Below are 16,194 nucleotides of genomic sequence, written 5' to 3'. Positions count from 1 at the left end.
ATAACACTGAGCTTGACTCAATCATCATTACTGATTCTATGTCATCATTGAAGGCTCTTGACTCATATAATGACTCCAACAACATGCTCATTGGAGAAGCCAGGTATAGATACTCAAAAATCCGGGACAAAGGAATTAATGTACAGTTGCTGTGGAACCCATCACACATTGGATTACTCCTTCATGATAAAGTTGATATGTATGATAATTCTATGTAACTGTATTTGTGTATACCTGAATAAACTTACTTACTTACTTACTTACTTACTAACATTCTCCTTCTGGGTACTCTTCTTGGCTAACATATCAACTTTATCATGAAGGAGTAATCCAATGTGTGATGGGTTCCACAGCAACTGTACATTAATTCCTTTGTCCCGGATTTTTGAGTATCTATACCTGGCTTCTCCAATGAGCATGTTGTTGGAGTCATTATATGAGTTAAGAGCCTTCAATGATGACATAGAATCAGTAATGATGATTGAGTCAAGCTCAGTGTTATAAGTTAGCTTTAGCGCCATTAGGATTGCAAATAATTCAGTTTGCAATGTACACGCAAACGTAAGTAACCATTTTTACAGGATTCATTACCTTTGTAACTTGTGAGTTCATTACCTTTATACCTAGTTCAGCTATGAAAACCTTGGGGCCCAGTCCCTGGACCCATTACGTACCTCTGTAATCTGTAAATACCTTAGTAGCTTGTCATGATTGTGACTAGACCTACCTGGAGTTCATTACCTTTGTAAATTGTGAGTTCATTACCTTTGTAAATTGTGAGTTCATTACCTTTGTAAATTGTGAGTTCATTACCTCTGTAACTTGCTCATCTATCTAACTTTGGAGTCCAGTCCCTGGACCAATTATGTACCTCTGTAATCTTTTGACTACCGCTCACAGGATGGGTATGGGGTGCATAATAAACATATTAAACTAACATATTAAACTAACACGCCCAGTTGTTAATTCTTATGCCTAGTTTAACAAGTTTATTATCGTTCTTAACTAGGGAGGTGGCAACAAGAGCAGATGCAGCCCTGCCAGAAGACTCCTGGTTAGATACATCAGTGTATATAACTTGTAGTAACTTATTACTACCAGCTAGGCGAGAAATTTCTTCTTGAGCAGTTGCTTTAACAAGTGATTTAAGGAAGGGATTACTAGCAATGAGCTTCTTGGGAGGAACTTGCAGGTATGGAATATTAAATGAACACATCTTCCATGGAGGAGTGGAATGCTCTTGTTGTCTACAGTGATACAGTTCATGCAGGTTATAAAACTTAATGAAAATTGCACGTTTTCACAATCCATAATCCAACAAAAGCTAAATGACATAGTTTAGTTCCAGGGAAATGTTGGATTCACAATTAATTATAATTTATTTTTTTTATTTCGGCATAATACACATTTGTACAAACGAATATGTTAACACTGGTTGCATTTGTAATGTTTTTAATTTTTATTTTTATTCATGTGGAGTTCCCCAAGGTAGTATTCTGGGTCCCTTATTATTCTTATGTTATGTCAATGACATGCCTATCATTGTCAAGTGCAAACTCCTACTGTATGCAGGTGACAGTGCCCTGTTAGTGTCAGGTAAAGACCCACAAGATATTGCTAATGCTTTAACACTGGAACTGGAGTCCTGCAGCAAATGGTTAGTAGACAACAAACTATCATTACACCTCGGGAAAACTGAAGCCATTCTCTTTGGCATGAAACATAAACTGAGAAGGGTAAATAATTTTAATGTCCAGTGTAATTGGGAGCCCATCACTTTGGTTTCATCAGTAAAATATCTGGGAATCCCCTTTGACCCATGCATGTCAGGAGAATTGATAGGGAACAGTGTAGTAAAGAAAGCGAATGCCAGACTGAAGTTCCTGTATAGACAAGCACAGTGTCTACCTACTGAGACTCGCAGGACCCTATGTCTAGCCCTTATACAATGCCATATGGATTACGCTTGCTCTTCGATAGATAGACTGCAAATCACCCAGAACAAAATTGTAAGATTCATCCTGGGGCTGGGTCCAAGAGAGCACGCAGGCCAGGATGAATTACAGCAGTTGGATATGCTGAATGTTGAAGACAGAGTAAAACAACTGAAGCTAAATCATGTTTATAAAATTGCTCACAAACAGTGTCCAGAATATCTTGCTGTCAATTTTGTCAAGGTTGGGAACCAAAGCAATCATAGTACTTTTTTTTTTTATATTTTTATTTAGAACATAGGACAAATACAATAATGTATAAGAGTATAAAATTAAAAACCACACTAGATATTACAAAACCTCTAGTACACAATCCTGGTACATTTAAAGAACACCATAGATAATGGCCATATTACAACCATATACATAACCCACAACCATATACATAACCATATACATAACCCACAACCATATACATAACCATATACATAACCCACAACCATATACATAACCCACAACCATATACATAACCTACAAACCCTCCTTTTACAATCATTATTGCCAGTGCAGACACAGCTGACACTTCTACCCCCCCCCCCCCCCGTATGTACAGTCGCCGTTCTAAATAACATACATTAATTATCCTAATGAATGGTCATACACTGACCTCATCAAAACCTTAATGAGTGTTTACCTAAGAGTTGGTAGTGCGTGAACAAGACACAACATAAATTTACAGACTAAAACAGTTATGAAACATTACATTCCTATACACATACACTGTAATAAGTAGAAGAATATACACCACCAATATAATATCAAATATTAATGTTAACCATGAATTATAAACTTTCAAAACATTGCATATCGTGAAGTTCACGCTCAAAATGCAAGATAATACACCACATGCTACATGTCGGTACAATACTAGGCTATGTACACATTTTAAAGAACCCAAGATTACAACATGAAAAAGTAATATCCAAATGGTCTATTATGATTTTAGTAAGTTACCAACACTAAACTCCTTATAACATCTATCACGCCACATATAAACTTAACAAAACGTGTCACACATTCCACAAGACTTCATTTTATGAGTAATTCAAGATCTCAGTGCCACACAACGCCACAACCATACACACAGACGTACGGAACCATTCATAATACATACACGTCACTCCCTAAAACCCGCGCTCTACCCTAAAGTCTCTAACATACCGTTTGGTGCTACCACGGGGGGAGTCCAGCCCCCCGTTGCCTTACCCCACCCGCAGTTGCAGCAACATTTGAACAGTAAGACATCGATACTTTGCCGGAAAACTATTATCCCAACTTCTACCATATACGAGTTTATTTCTGCAATACGTTCTGTAGATACCTGCCGCAATTGCCCTGATCCTACCTGATCCCCCGGTTTCCCGCATACCCCACGAGATATAGAGGAAATCAGCCACCACGTACATTATTGCTCTTCGTACCTCACTTGATACTCCGCTAACTTCCAATGTTAAGGCCCGTAAGGTTGAAATACTTCCCCCACTAAGAAAATCTAAAACCCGCCCCAACCACGAACGAACTTTGTCCAAGGTATCACAAAAGTAGACAGCATGAAAAGCTGTTTCTTCAAGACCGCAACGCAAGCAATCCGCCTCCCTTACCAAACCCATCCTATTTAAGACCGATTTTGATGCTAAAATCCCCATGACAAATCTGTACACCAATTCACGAACCCTTGGTGCCAACTTAAGTTTACAAAATCCTTCCCATATTTCCCCCCAATTATACAGCGGAAAAACAGACAATCCCTGTACAATTTCCCTACGACAACATATGCTGACCATTTGCCCCACCTGGATCCGTTTCGCATTTCTCAACTTTAACAACAAACGCAGCATGTCCTCACACTCTATTAATCCCCTGCCGCTCCACCATTTACGCATTTCGATCATTACCCGACCCACCCGGATGCCCTTCTCACCGCCCGCCCTAAGGAACCGCTGCTTTACATAGAGGGCCTTCACCCGTGGCCCCAAAGCCAAGAGACCTAAACCCCCACGGCGAACATGGGTCATGACAACCTCCCGACTTAACCAAGCCCTCCCGAAACCCCAAACATAACGTAAGACCCTTCTCTGCAGATCCTGAATATCCATATCTCTTAAAGGGTACACCGCAGCCACACCCCATACTTTACTATAAACAAGTGTATTAACCACTACTGTCCTCTGTTGCAACGAGACATCCCCAGCTCTTAACCCCCGAAGTCGATCTAAAGCCTTGTTAACCACCAATTCAGAGTTTACCCTTCGGCTCTCCCTCTCATCTGCCATGTACACGATGCCACATATTCTAAGTTGCACCACGACTGACCACCCATACCTTTCGCCCAACCTCCCCCCCACCCATGTACCCACCTCCAATAATTTCGATTTTGCCTTGTTAACGCACATGCCTGACTCTGCCCCAAAAAACTCAACAATCCATCCCACGATCTGCAAATCCTCCTCCCCTTTTAACAGAATTGTGGTATCATCTACGTACCCGACCACACGCGCTGCATGGTCACTGCTCAGCGTTCCACGCCTCAAACCACCATCCACCAGCTCATAAAATGGGTTTTGCATACAAGCAAAAAGCAGCTGGGAGAGGGGGCACCCTTGCCTCAAACCCCTTTCCATACGGACCGGCTGACCCAATTTACCGTTTACCTGTATGCGTACCATAGCCGTGGCATACAAGGTATCCACCCATCTTGCAATTCCCTCTCCAAAACCCTGCTTCAATAAAATAAGCCTCAATAAATCCCTATCAACACAGTCATAAGCATTTTGCCAGTCAAGCCCGAGGACACCCCCCCCTTGACATTCCTCCAAAAACTCCCTAATACGTACATGTCCGTCCCTCATGCTCCTACCTGGTATGCCTAGCTGTCCCTCGTGAATAACCGACCCCATAACCTTCCTCATTCTGTTTCCTAAAACTTTTGCAAAGATTTTATAGTCAGAGCACATAAGAGATATTGCTCTATATGCACTCAGACCCCTCCCCCCTCCCTTTTTGGGCACCAACACAACTACCCCCGTACTTTGTGACATACCTAACCTCCCCTCCGTGAGCATGCAATTTAATACATCAACCAAACAATGCTTAATACTTCCCCAATGCGCCCTATAAAAATCATTCGAAATGCCATCTATACCTGGTGCCTTTCCTTTACTCATACTAAAAATCGCCTCCTCTACCTCCTCCACTCGAATTCTACCTTCTAGTACCGTTCTATCCCTGTCACTTATAACTTTTCTGAAATCCCTCCCCACCAGGCCGCCCTCATGGACCCCCCCTACTCCCCTTCGTAGTTTTTCCCCAAACCATAGATCAGCATAAAAACTCATGCTGTCCGTGGTGAGGAGTACTTGACCCGGCAGGTAACCACCCAAACCCGTGCATACTTCCAATTGCAAGAGGGACGTCGCCTGTTGCCTGACCCTAAATTTGCGCAAGACACAACCCGAAGGTTTGTCACCCCATAGCACTTCTTCCATACCTGCTCTGACTCTAACCGCATTGAAACGTTCATTGTGAATTTCTGCAAGTCGACTACGAAGATGTTCAATGTCGTCATACCGACTACTACTCCCGCCCCCCACATAGTAATCATTTAGCTGCCCCTCCAGATAGTTTTGCAGCCCATACCTCCACCTCGCCTCCTCTTTTCCCCGCTTCTTATAATAACTCGCTATTCCAGGTTTGGCACGCGTTTCCCACCATTCCAACAAACATTCACCTGCCCGTCGCGTTTCCCAAATATCCTTCCACCAGTCCTGAAAAGCTGACCCATCCCCCTCCCCCTCCAATAGCCGCACGTTCAGTTTCCAATAACCTGGATAAACCCTGATCATTCCATCCCAGTTCAAGTCCGCTAGCACTGCACGGTGATCTGAAAACCCCACATCAAAGGTCTGTACGTGCCCAACTCTAATCCCTTGTGTTACATAAAGTCTATCCAGACGGGCCGCATAGCCCCTACGAACGAACGTATGCTCCACCCCCCACCCACCCCGCCCCACCACATCATAAACCCCTGCATCCCCCAGCAGATTCCGTAAGACAGGTAAAACGCACCCCGCCCCCCGCGGCTCAACATCGCCATGGCGGATAACGCAATTCCAATCCCCACCCATGACGGTAATGAACGGCAAACCCCGAGTGTAAAACGTTAAAGCCTCCCTTACAAATTCTACTTTAACTTTAGTGTTGCTTTCCGCTGGCATGTAAACGCCAATAAAACAAACCCTCACCTCACCCCAGTACCCATCTACCCTCACCACCCTCCCACCTCCCCCCTCCTCCCATCTTAAGACACGCCAAGGGCTGGACTCCTTCACCGCTATAGCTACCCCACCCTTTAATTTTAAAGAACTGCTAACATACATTCGGTAGCCTTTTAACCGTAACTCTCGCCCAAACTTATAATTGTGTTCTTGTATGAAACATACGTCCACAGCATATCTGCGCAAGAACCACTCCATCCACACACACTTAAACTCTGCCCGCAGACCATTTACATTGATGGTAACACACTTGAATTCACAAAAGGAGGTTTTCCTCTATGCTTGTGGGTCTTTCCCGTTCCTACATGTACATTACACTGACCTTCTTTGACCTTTGACTTCCCAAGGCCCCCCTCACCCCCCCGTGCCCTACCCACATGCTGGGCGCTTGCCCCAACCCCGTCTGCAGGAGGCGCCTCCGCCACTTTCGACCATAATTTCTTCCCTGGACGCTGTCCCGGTGTCAGGACCTCGTCCATATCCGACACTCCTGCCGTCCGTTTGCGGGAACCAACTTCCACACACATCGCCTCACCAGACGAAGCCTCCTGGTGAACTTCCACCACCACCTCATGCATCCGTGTCATTGTAGGCACGTCCAGGTCTCCCATCTTTGGCGAATCATCCTTCACCACTTCTTGACTCTCAGGTGAAACGTCTGGGCTATGCTCTGCCCCATCCAGGAGATCGTTTAACACGTTCTCCAGCAAACTTTCCTGTGACAACCCCACAGGCTCCGTAGGCCCCACAGGTGGCGTGGGCACGTTTGTAGTGTCCACCGACAGGGTGGCGCACGCCATAGACTGCATCTCCTCTTGTTGTACTTCCTCACTCCAAAGCTTAGGTCCTTGTTCAGGCGAGGGACCAGTCTCCAGATCAAAGGCCTCGGTTCTTAGGACCACAGGAGAAGGTTCCCGGATACGTACAACCAGGCGTCTGGAGCACTGAGCAGCCATATGGTCATACGAGTTGCATAACCTGCATGTCTTACGTTGGCCCGCATAGTGAACAAAAACTTGGGTCCTGTAGTGCTCTAGATAAACGTAAGATGGAATCGGCTGTTTTAATGTCATCTTTAGGGTGCAGGAGCCTTCCGGGAGCCCCTCGTATGGGCCCTCCCTCCATACTCCCTTGGTCGCTGCATGTACCGTGCCGTATTTGCCAAAAACTTTCCGAATAACATACTCCTCCGCCTCGAAAGGCACGTTCCTTACTTTGACCCAGGTGACGTATGTGGAGACGTCATGCAGACATACCTCTACGGCTGAATTCACCGCCATTTTTCTCTCTTGAAAAGCGTCCACAATCTTGGAGTAAAAGCCGGCATTTGCGAATTTTACAAAAAACCTCGACATCCCATTGAGAGCCACACCATATAATTCCTCAGTGGGGATGCCATAGACGTCGCGAATGATGGTAGGCAACAAGACATGCATCGTTGCACCACTGAGAGAGCCACGAATAAATTCCACACAGACTGTGTTTACTCTTCTACCTTGACGATCCGCCATCTTGCGTACTGTAGTACACGGTTCGCCACCAGGTGTAAGCAAGAGCAGGCTCAGAAAGCGTCCTCTCAGCCCGCAGGGTGAGAGACGAATAATGGAACAGACTGCCTGGACATGTCAAACCCAGTCATATCATGAACCAGTTTAAAAAGAGTGCCAAAAGGTGTCTGATGAATGTAGCTACAGAAAGGGAGGGGAATGATTTTCTATTTTTTAGCTAACATACGTGTAAATTTTACCGTATTCCTAGTAATGACCCTCGTGTAGTAAATAGTCTTTTTAGTATGATAATAAGATGTTATCTTCATTATAGAATAATAAGAAAATATTATAATCTTTATATTATAATAATAAGGTAAAAGGACCCCAATGGAAATAAGTCACTCTGTCTGACTTTTTGGGTTATCCTAGGTTCTCTACACATATGCTGCTATGTGTGATAATTCTATGTAACTGTATTCAAATTCAAATTCAAATTCAAAGTTTATTCTCTATAAGGATTACAATGCTGAGTTTACAGAAATTTGGTTATTGTTTGGTTTACATGTAGTAAAATTGAGGTTACAGAGTGTACCACTAGAACGCTTAGCATGGCTAGGCATTTCGGGCATACTTAGTTTTATTCTTAAATGTAAAATATTACAAATTATGAGGTAAGTTGGTATTATGGCTAAGTGACTAAATACTATTTTGTGAGTTTAGCAATGTGAATGCTTTTGTTTTGGCACAGTATATAGTTTCAGTATTGGAGTATCACAGGATTCATTATTTTAAGACTGAGATTAATATTTCTGTTTATGGTCAAATGAGTGAGCGAGTGTAAGTGTGAACCACCAGGTGGTATTCGTGAAGTTAGTTGACGGGGTGTATCAGGGAGATAAGATGTTTTCTAATGGTAGTTTTGAAGGTGATGAATGTGTCTGCAGTTCTAGAGTTCTCAGGTAGGGTATTCCAGATTTTAGGGCCTTTGACATACAGTGAATTTTTGTAAAGGTTTAGTCGGACACGGGGAATGTCGTAGAGATGTTTGTTTCTGGTGTTATGCCTGTGGGTTCTGTCACAACTATCAAGAAAGCGTTTTAGGTCAAGGTTGATATTAGAGTTTAAGGCCCTGTAGATATAGATTGCACAGTAGTAAGTATGGATGTACTGAACTGGGAGTAAGTTTAGATCTTTGAAGAGTGGGGGGGTGTGCTGCCAGGGATGGGATTTAGTGATTATTCTTACTGCAGCTTTTTGTTGGGTTATTATTGGCTTTAGGTGTGTTGCTGCAGTTGATCCCCAAGCACAAATAGCATAGCACACATAAGGGGGATTACCAACAGACCCCTGGCAGTCTTCAAGCTGGCACTGGACAAGCACCTAAAGTCAGTTCCTGATCAGCCGGGCTGTGGCTCGTACGTTGGTTTGCGTGCAGCTAGCAGCAACAGCCTGGTTGATCAGGCGCTGATCCACCAGGAGGCCTGGTCACAGACCGGGCCGCGGGGGCGTTGACCCCCGAAACTCTCTCCAGGTAAACTCCAGGTAAGAAGGGCATTTTGCGGCACGTAGTATCGTATCTTGGAGAGGATCCCTGAATAAACTTACTTACTTACTTATGGTTGTGATCTTACATTTTCTTGGGTTGTTGATTGTTAATATCTAAACCATTTTACTTATTCATGTAAGGATTTTGAATAAAATATAAATCAGCGATAATAAAAATGTGAATTTTTAATAAATTGTTAATTTATTAAAATTAGGCAAGTAATCATGGAAAAACACTTAATCCTAATTTTAAGAATATATGAATTCCAAATCAACATGAATCAAATCAAATGATTTTATTAAAAAAATATGTTCCTAATGGTTAGTATACATATTGAATCAAAGGAAGGAAGACCACTTTGATTTTCACATGTGCTGTGCATCGAGGCCATTACGTGGACCTGGGTCCAGAACATGTAGGCCAGGATGAATTACAGCAGTTGGATATGCTGAATGTTGAAGACAGAGTAAAACAACTGAAGTTAAATCAAGTTTATAAAATTGCCCACAAACAGTGTCCAGAATATCTTGCTGCCAATTTTGTCAAGGTTGGGAACCAAAGCAATCATAGCACTAGGGGGAGAGAGCACAACTTTGTAGTATCCACAGTCAGTGGCCAGGCTTCAAACACCTTTTGAAAGTTAAGACACATGTGCAACATCTAGATATCTTTATTGTAGACGTTTCGCCATCCAGTGGCTTTATCAATACAGATTCTAGGACATAATTGGAAGACAGTAGAACTATATACAAAAGATGAGGTAATCAGTCCCTCAGCCTTGGAGCTAGTGTTCACAGCATCGTGGTGGAGGAGAATCTAGAGCAAAGGCAAGAAGACTGGCGGTTATATAGGCGTCAGTGGACAAGGCCGGATTCCCCAGTGGAAGTAGGTCCTACCCAAAGGGATGGGTTAGTTGCAGTAGCCGTGAAGAAGGTCTTGTAGATGTTCTCTGAACCAAGATTCCATGATGCTGCAGTGTCTGACAAGTTGTGCTACACGTCCCTATCCACTGACACCTATATAACCGCCAGTCTCCTTGCCTTTGCTCCAGACTCTCCACCACCACGACGCTGTGAACACTAACTCCAAAACTGAGGGACTGATTACCTCATCTTTTGTATATAGCTCTAATGTCTTCTAATTATGTCCTAGAATCTGTATTGATAAAGCCACTGGATGGCGAAACATCTACAATAAAGATATCCAGATGTTGCTATTGTCTTTACTTTCATATTGTCGGTATTTTATACCTTTCTTGCACAACTTGTCAGACACTGCAACATCATGGAATCTTGGTTCAGAGGACATCTACAAAACCTTCTTCACGGCTACTGCAACTAACCCATCCCTTTAGGTAGGACCTACTTCCACTGAGGAATCCCGCCTACCAGTGACTATGCCCTCGTCTGCTACACGTCCCTACTCACTGACGCCTATATAAGCCTATAAAGATATCCAGATGTTGCACATGTGTCTTAACTTTCATATTGTCGGTATTTTATACCTTTCTTGCACAAACACCTTTTGTTGTACAGCAATGAAGGAATGGAACAGACTGCCTGCACATGTCAAAGCCAGTCATAGCATGAACCAGTTCAAGAAGAGTGCCAGAAGGTGTTCGATGAATGTAGTGACAGAAAAAGAGAATGATTTTTTTATTTTTTTAGCTAACACACATGTAAATGTAAATAACTCTTTTAACCATATTCCTAGTATATATCCTATATAGTATAATAATAAGATATTATATCCTTTATAGTATAATAATAAGGTATTAAAAGGACCCCAATAGAAATTAGTCACTCTGACTTTTTTGGGTTATCCCAGGTTCTCTACACATATGCTGCTATGTATGATAATCTATGTAACTGTATTTGTGTATACCTGAATAAACTTACGTTTCAGTGACCAGCAGTACTTTGCCCTGGTATCGAGTTTCCACGGTGCAAATGTCCTGATGGAACCGCTCTCCTTGTTGCTCACCGTAGTCCCCACAATTGTTGGGAAAATAGTCAAGATGTGAGTGTAAAAAATGCATCTTCACACTCATTCTAGACCCAAGTTGTTGGAAACTTGGAAATCAGGTCTTGGATCATTTTTTTCATATTCGGGGGAGCGCCTGTTTCCCAGGAAGTTGTGGACAATCTGCTTGAATGAAAACCAGACATTCACCTCGACACCTGCTAATGCTTCATCAAAATATTTGTCCTTCATTAATTTCCGAGTCTGAGGGCCAACAAAGATTCCTGCCTTTAGCTTGCCTTCACTTATACGAGGAAACTTTGACTCCAGGTACTTGAAAGCTGTTCCATTCTTGTTCAAGACCTTCACAAAAATTTTCACAAGCCCTAATTTGATGTGGAGTGGTGGCAGCAGAATTTTCTTGGGGTCAGCTAGTGGCACAGTTTTCACGTTGTGATTTCCGGGTAAGAAGCTGATTCTTGGTGGCCAGTCTTTTTGTTCATAGTGCTGGCTGTCTGCTCTACTATCCCAAAGACACAGAAAACAGGGATACTTTGTGTATCCGTCTTGAAGACCTAGTAGGAGAGCAATAACTTTTAAATCACAACAAATGAGAAAATTGTGATTCTGGTACTTGATTGCAGATATTAGTGCCTTCATATTTGCGTAAGTTTCTGACATTTTGACACTATGGCCAATTGGCACAGATCCTCTCCAAGATACGATACTACGTGCCGCAAAATGTCCTTCTCACAATACCACTCGCTTATTTATCCATACCTCACCTATGTTATTTGTGCTTGGGGATCAACTGCAGCAACACACCTAAAGCCAATAATAACCCAACAAAAAGCCACAGTAAGAATAATCACTAAATCCCATCCATGGCAACACCCCCCCCCCACTCTTCATAGATCTAAACTTACTCCCTGTTCAGTACATCCACACTTACTACTGTGCAATCTTCATCTACAAGACCTTAAATTCCAATATTAACCTTGACCTAAAACGCTTTCTTGATAGTTGTGACAGAACCCACAGGCATAACACCAGACACAAACATCTCTATGACATTCCCCGTGTCCGACTAAACCTTTACAAAAATTCAATGTATGTCAAAGGCCCTAAAATTTGGAACACCCTACCTGAAAACTCTAGAACTGCAGACACATTCATCACCTTCAAAACTACCATTAGAAAACATCTTATCTCCCTGATACACCCCGTCAACTAACTACACGAATAACCACCTGGTGGTTCACACTTACACTCACACACCCATTTGACCATAAACAGAAATATCAATCTCAATCTTAAAATAATGAATCCTAACTAGTCATAAGTTGGCCTGTGATACTCCAATATTGAAACTATGTATTGTGCCAAAACAAAAGCATTCACATTGCTAAAATCACAAACCAGTATTTAGTCACTTAGCCATAATACCAACTTACCTCATAATTTGTAATATTTTAAAGTTAAGAATTATTCTAAGTCTGCCCGAAATGCCTAGCCATGCTAGGTGTTCTAGTGGCACCCTCTGTAATTAGTATTCTACTACATGTAAACCACACAATAACCAAATTCTGTAAACTCAGCATTGTAATCATTATAGAGAATAAACTTTGAATGCAGCTGTGTTGCCATTGTAGAGAAGTACAGCCTTTAAACTTCTTTTAGAAGAATCAATGAAGATTCTCCATTCATCTGCTTTGTATGACATCCCCATGTGTTCAATAAGGCCAGAAATATTTAAACTGAGTGAATTCCACTTCACGATGACGGTACCAAGCGAATATTGTTCCAGGAGCTAGAAGCCTGCGATCCTCCAGTCTAGAGCCAAGTAACTGTGCACTTTCTTTTGGAAGGTTAAGGTCTCTCACCAAGTCATTGAGCTCAACTTGGTTGAAGGGTTTGGGATCGTCATTTGTTGGTGGTTCATAGTCTACATCCATTTCCTTAGAATCACTGGTATCAAATTCTGATGGAATTTGCCATGTCTCAGGTGACAACCATTCTTACAGGATTCATTACCTTTGTAACTTGTGAGTTCATTACCTTTGTACCTAGTTCAGCTATCAAAACCTTGGGGCCCAGTCCCTGGACCCATTACGTACATCTGTAATCTGTAAATACCTTTGTAACTTGTCATGATTGTGACTAGACCTACCTGGAGTTCATTACCTTTGTAAATTGTGAGTTCATTACCTTTGTAAATTGTGAGTTCATTACCTCTGTAACTTGCTCAGCTATCTAACTTTGGAGTCCAGTCCCTTGACCAATTATGTACCTCTGTAATCTTTTGACTACCGCCCACAGGATGGGTATGGGGTGCATAATAAACATATTAAACTAACTAAACTCAGGTGACACAGGTACAGGATTATCTTCAGAGTGTGGAACAAGCCTTATTGCTGAAGGAATGTTTGGATATATTATGCGATCTTTAGCCTTCTTGTTGAATCCAGCTACTTTAGTCATACAAAAGTAGCAGTCATCATGGTGGTTCATCTGCTCCTGCCATACCATTGGTACTCCAAAGGGCATACATTTAAGTTTTCCAACTGACCACATTTGAAGCTTACTGATGCAACTCTTGCAAGCTTTGTGTGGTGCAAATGGTTTGTCCTGGTCTCCAAGTTTGCAGCTAAAATAAGCAAAGTTTCAGCGCTTCAATAAAGGAGTAATGTTGTTCAAATTCAAATTTCTTTCTTTCTTTGCAAGTAATACGAGCCTTTTCCATCCTATGGAGAGGGAGCATGGACACGGGGGTCGTCCCTCAGTTACTAAAAACAACAGACATAGCCCCACTCCACAAAGGGGGCAGTAAAGCAACAGCAAAGAACTACAGACCAATAGCACTAACATCCCATATCATAAAAATCTTTGAAAGGGTCCTAAGAAGCAAGATCACCACCCATCTAGAAACCCATCAGTTACACAACCCAGGGCAACATAGGTTTAGAACAGGTCGCTCCTGTCTGTCTCAACTATTGGATCACTACGACAAGGTCCTAAATGCACTAGAAGACAAAAAGAATGCAGATGTAATATATATAGACTTTGCAAAAGCCTTCGACAAGTGTGACCATGGCGTAATAGCGCACAAAATGCATGCTAAAGGAATAACAGGAAAAGTCGGTCGATGGATCTATAATTTCCTCACTAACAGAACACAGAGAGTAGTAGTCAACAGAGTAAAGTCCGAGGCAGCTACGGTGAAAAGCTCTGTTCCACAAGGCACAGTACTAGCTCCCATCTTGTTCCTCATCCTCATATCCGACATAGACAAGGATGTCAGCCACAGCACCGTGTCTTCCTTTGCAGATGACACCCGAATCTGCATGACAGTGTCTTCCATTGCAGACACTGCAAGGCTCCAGGCGGACATCAACCAAATCTTTCAGTGGGCTGCGGAAAACAATATGAAGTTCAACGATGAGAAATTTCAATTACTCAGATATGGTAAACATGAGGAAATTAAATCTTCATCAGAGTACAAAACAAATTCTGGCCACAAAATAGAGCGAAACACCAACGTCAAAGACCTGGGAGTGATTATGTCGGAGGATCTCACCTTCAAGGACCATAACATTGTATCAATCGCATCTGCTAGAAAAATGACAGGATGGATAATGAGAACCTTCAAAACTAGGGAGGCCAAGCCCATGATGACACTCTTCAGGTCACTTGTTCTATCTAGGCTGGAATATTGCTGCACTCTAACAGCACCTTTCAAGGCAGGTGAAATTGCCGACCTAGAAAATGTACAGAGAACTTTCACGGCGCGCATAACGGAGATAAAACACCTCAATTACTGGGAGCGCTTGAGGTTTCTAAACCTGTATTCCCTGGAACGCAGGAGGGAGAGATACATGATTATATACACCTGGAAAATCCTAGAGGGACTAGTACCGAACTTCCACACGAAAATCACTCACTACGAAAGCAAAAGACTTGGCAGATGATGCACCATCCCCCCAATGAAAAGCAGGGGTGTCACTAGCACGTTAAGAGACCATACAATAAGTGTCAGGGGCCCGAGACTGTTCAACTGCCTCCCAGCACACATAAGGGGGATTACCAACAGACCCCTGGCAGTCTTCAAGCTGGCACTGGACAAGCACCTAAAGTCAGTTCCTGATCAGCTGGGCTGTGGCTCGTACGTTGGTTTGCGTGCAGCCAGCAGCAACAGCCTGGTTGATCAGGGGCTGATCCACCAGGAGGCCTGGTCACAGACCGGGCCGCGGGGGCGTTGACCCCCGAAACTCTCTCCAGGTAAACTCCAGGTAATGTATTTGCAATAATGGGTTGCAGTGCAAAGAGAGCCTCTATTATGCTTAGGCATTATGGGCTGACTTAATTTAGTGACTTACTGACTACTTAACACTAAAGAAATTTATCATAGTTGTACAGTAGTTCTATTAATTATAAGTGAATCTAATTTATATAAACCAAAGGATATATTCATATATTCCAAAATGCTTTTTATGGAACATGATTCAAGAGTAGTTTCAAGTATATATAATCTGAAGGGGTGAATTGCCCGTAGACATAGCAAAATATGTCTAATATAGTCTCTAGACATATTAATAATCTGAAAATAAAGAAAAATATATTAGATTTAACATTTAAGCCAATATAAGATAAGCATTTTAATTGGTAATATACCACTTTCTCATTTACTTGTTATACGAAAAGAGAACTGTAAGGTTTCTGTATAACTTGACGACCTGATGTGATAGATGTGGTGGTGATGTGGTGGTGATGTGGTGATGTGGTGGTGATGTGGTGGTGATGCGGTGGTGATGTGGTGGTGATGTGGTGGTGATGTGGTGGTGATGTGGTGGTGATGTGGTGGTGATGTGATGTGGTGGTGATGTGATGTGGTGGTGATGTGGTGGTGATGCGGTGGTGATGTGGTGGTG

Source organism: Cherax quadricarinatus, chromosome 6 (genome assembly GCF_038502225.1).
Source record: "Cherax quadricarinatus isolate ZL_2023a chromosome 6, ASM3850222v1, whole genome shotgun sequence".
NCBI classification, from domain to species: domain Eukaryota; kingdom Metazoa; phylum Arthropoda; class Malacostraca; order Decapoda; family Parastacidae; genus Cherax; species Cherax quadricarinatus.
This window is presented reverse-complemented; position numbering follows the sequence as displayed.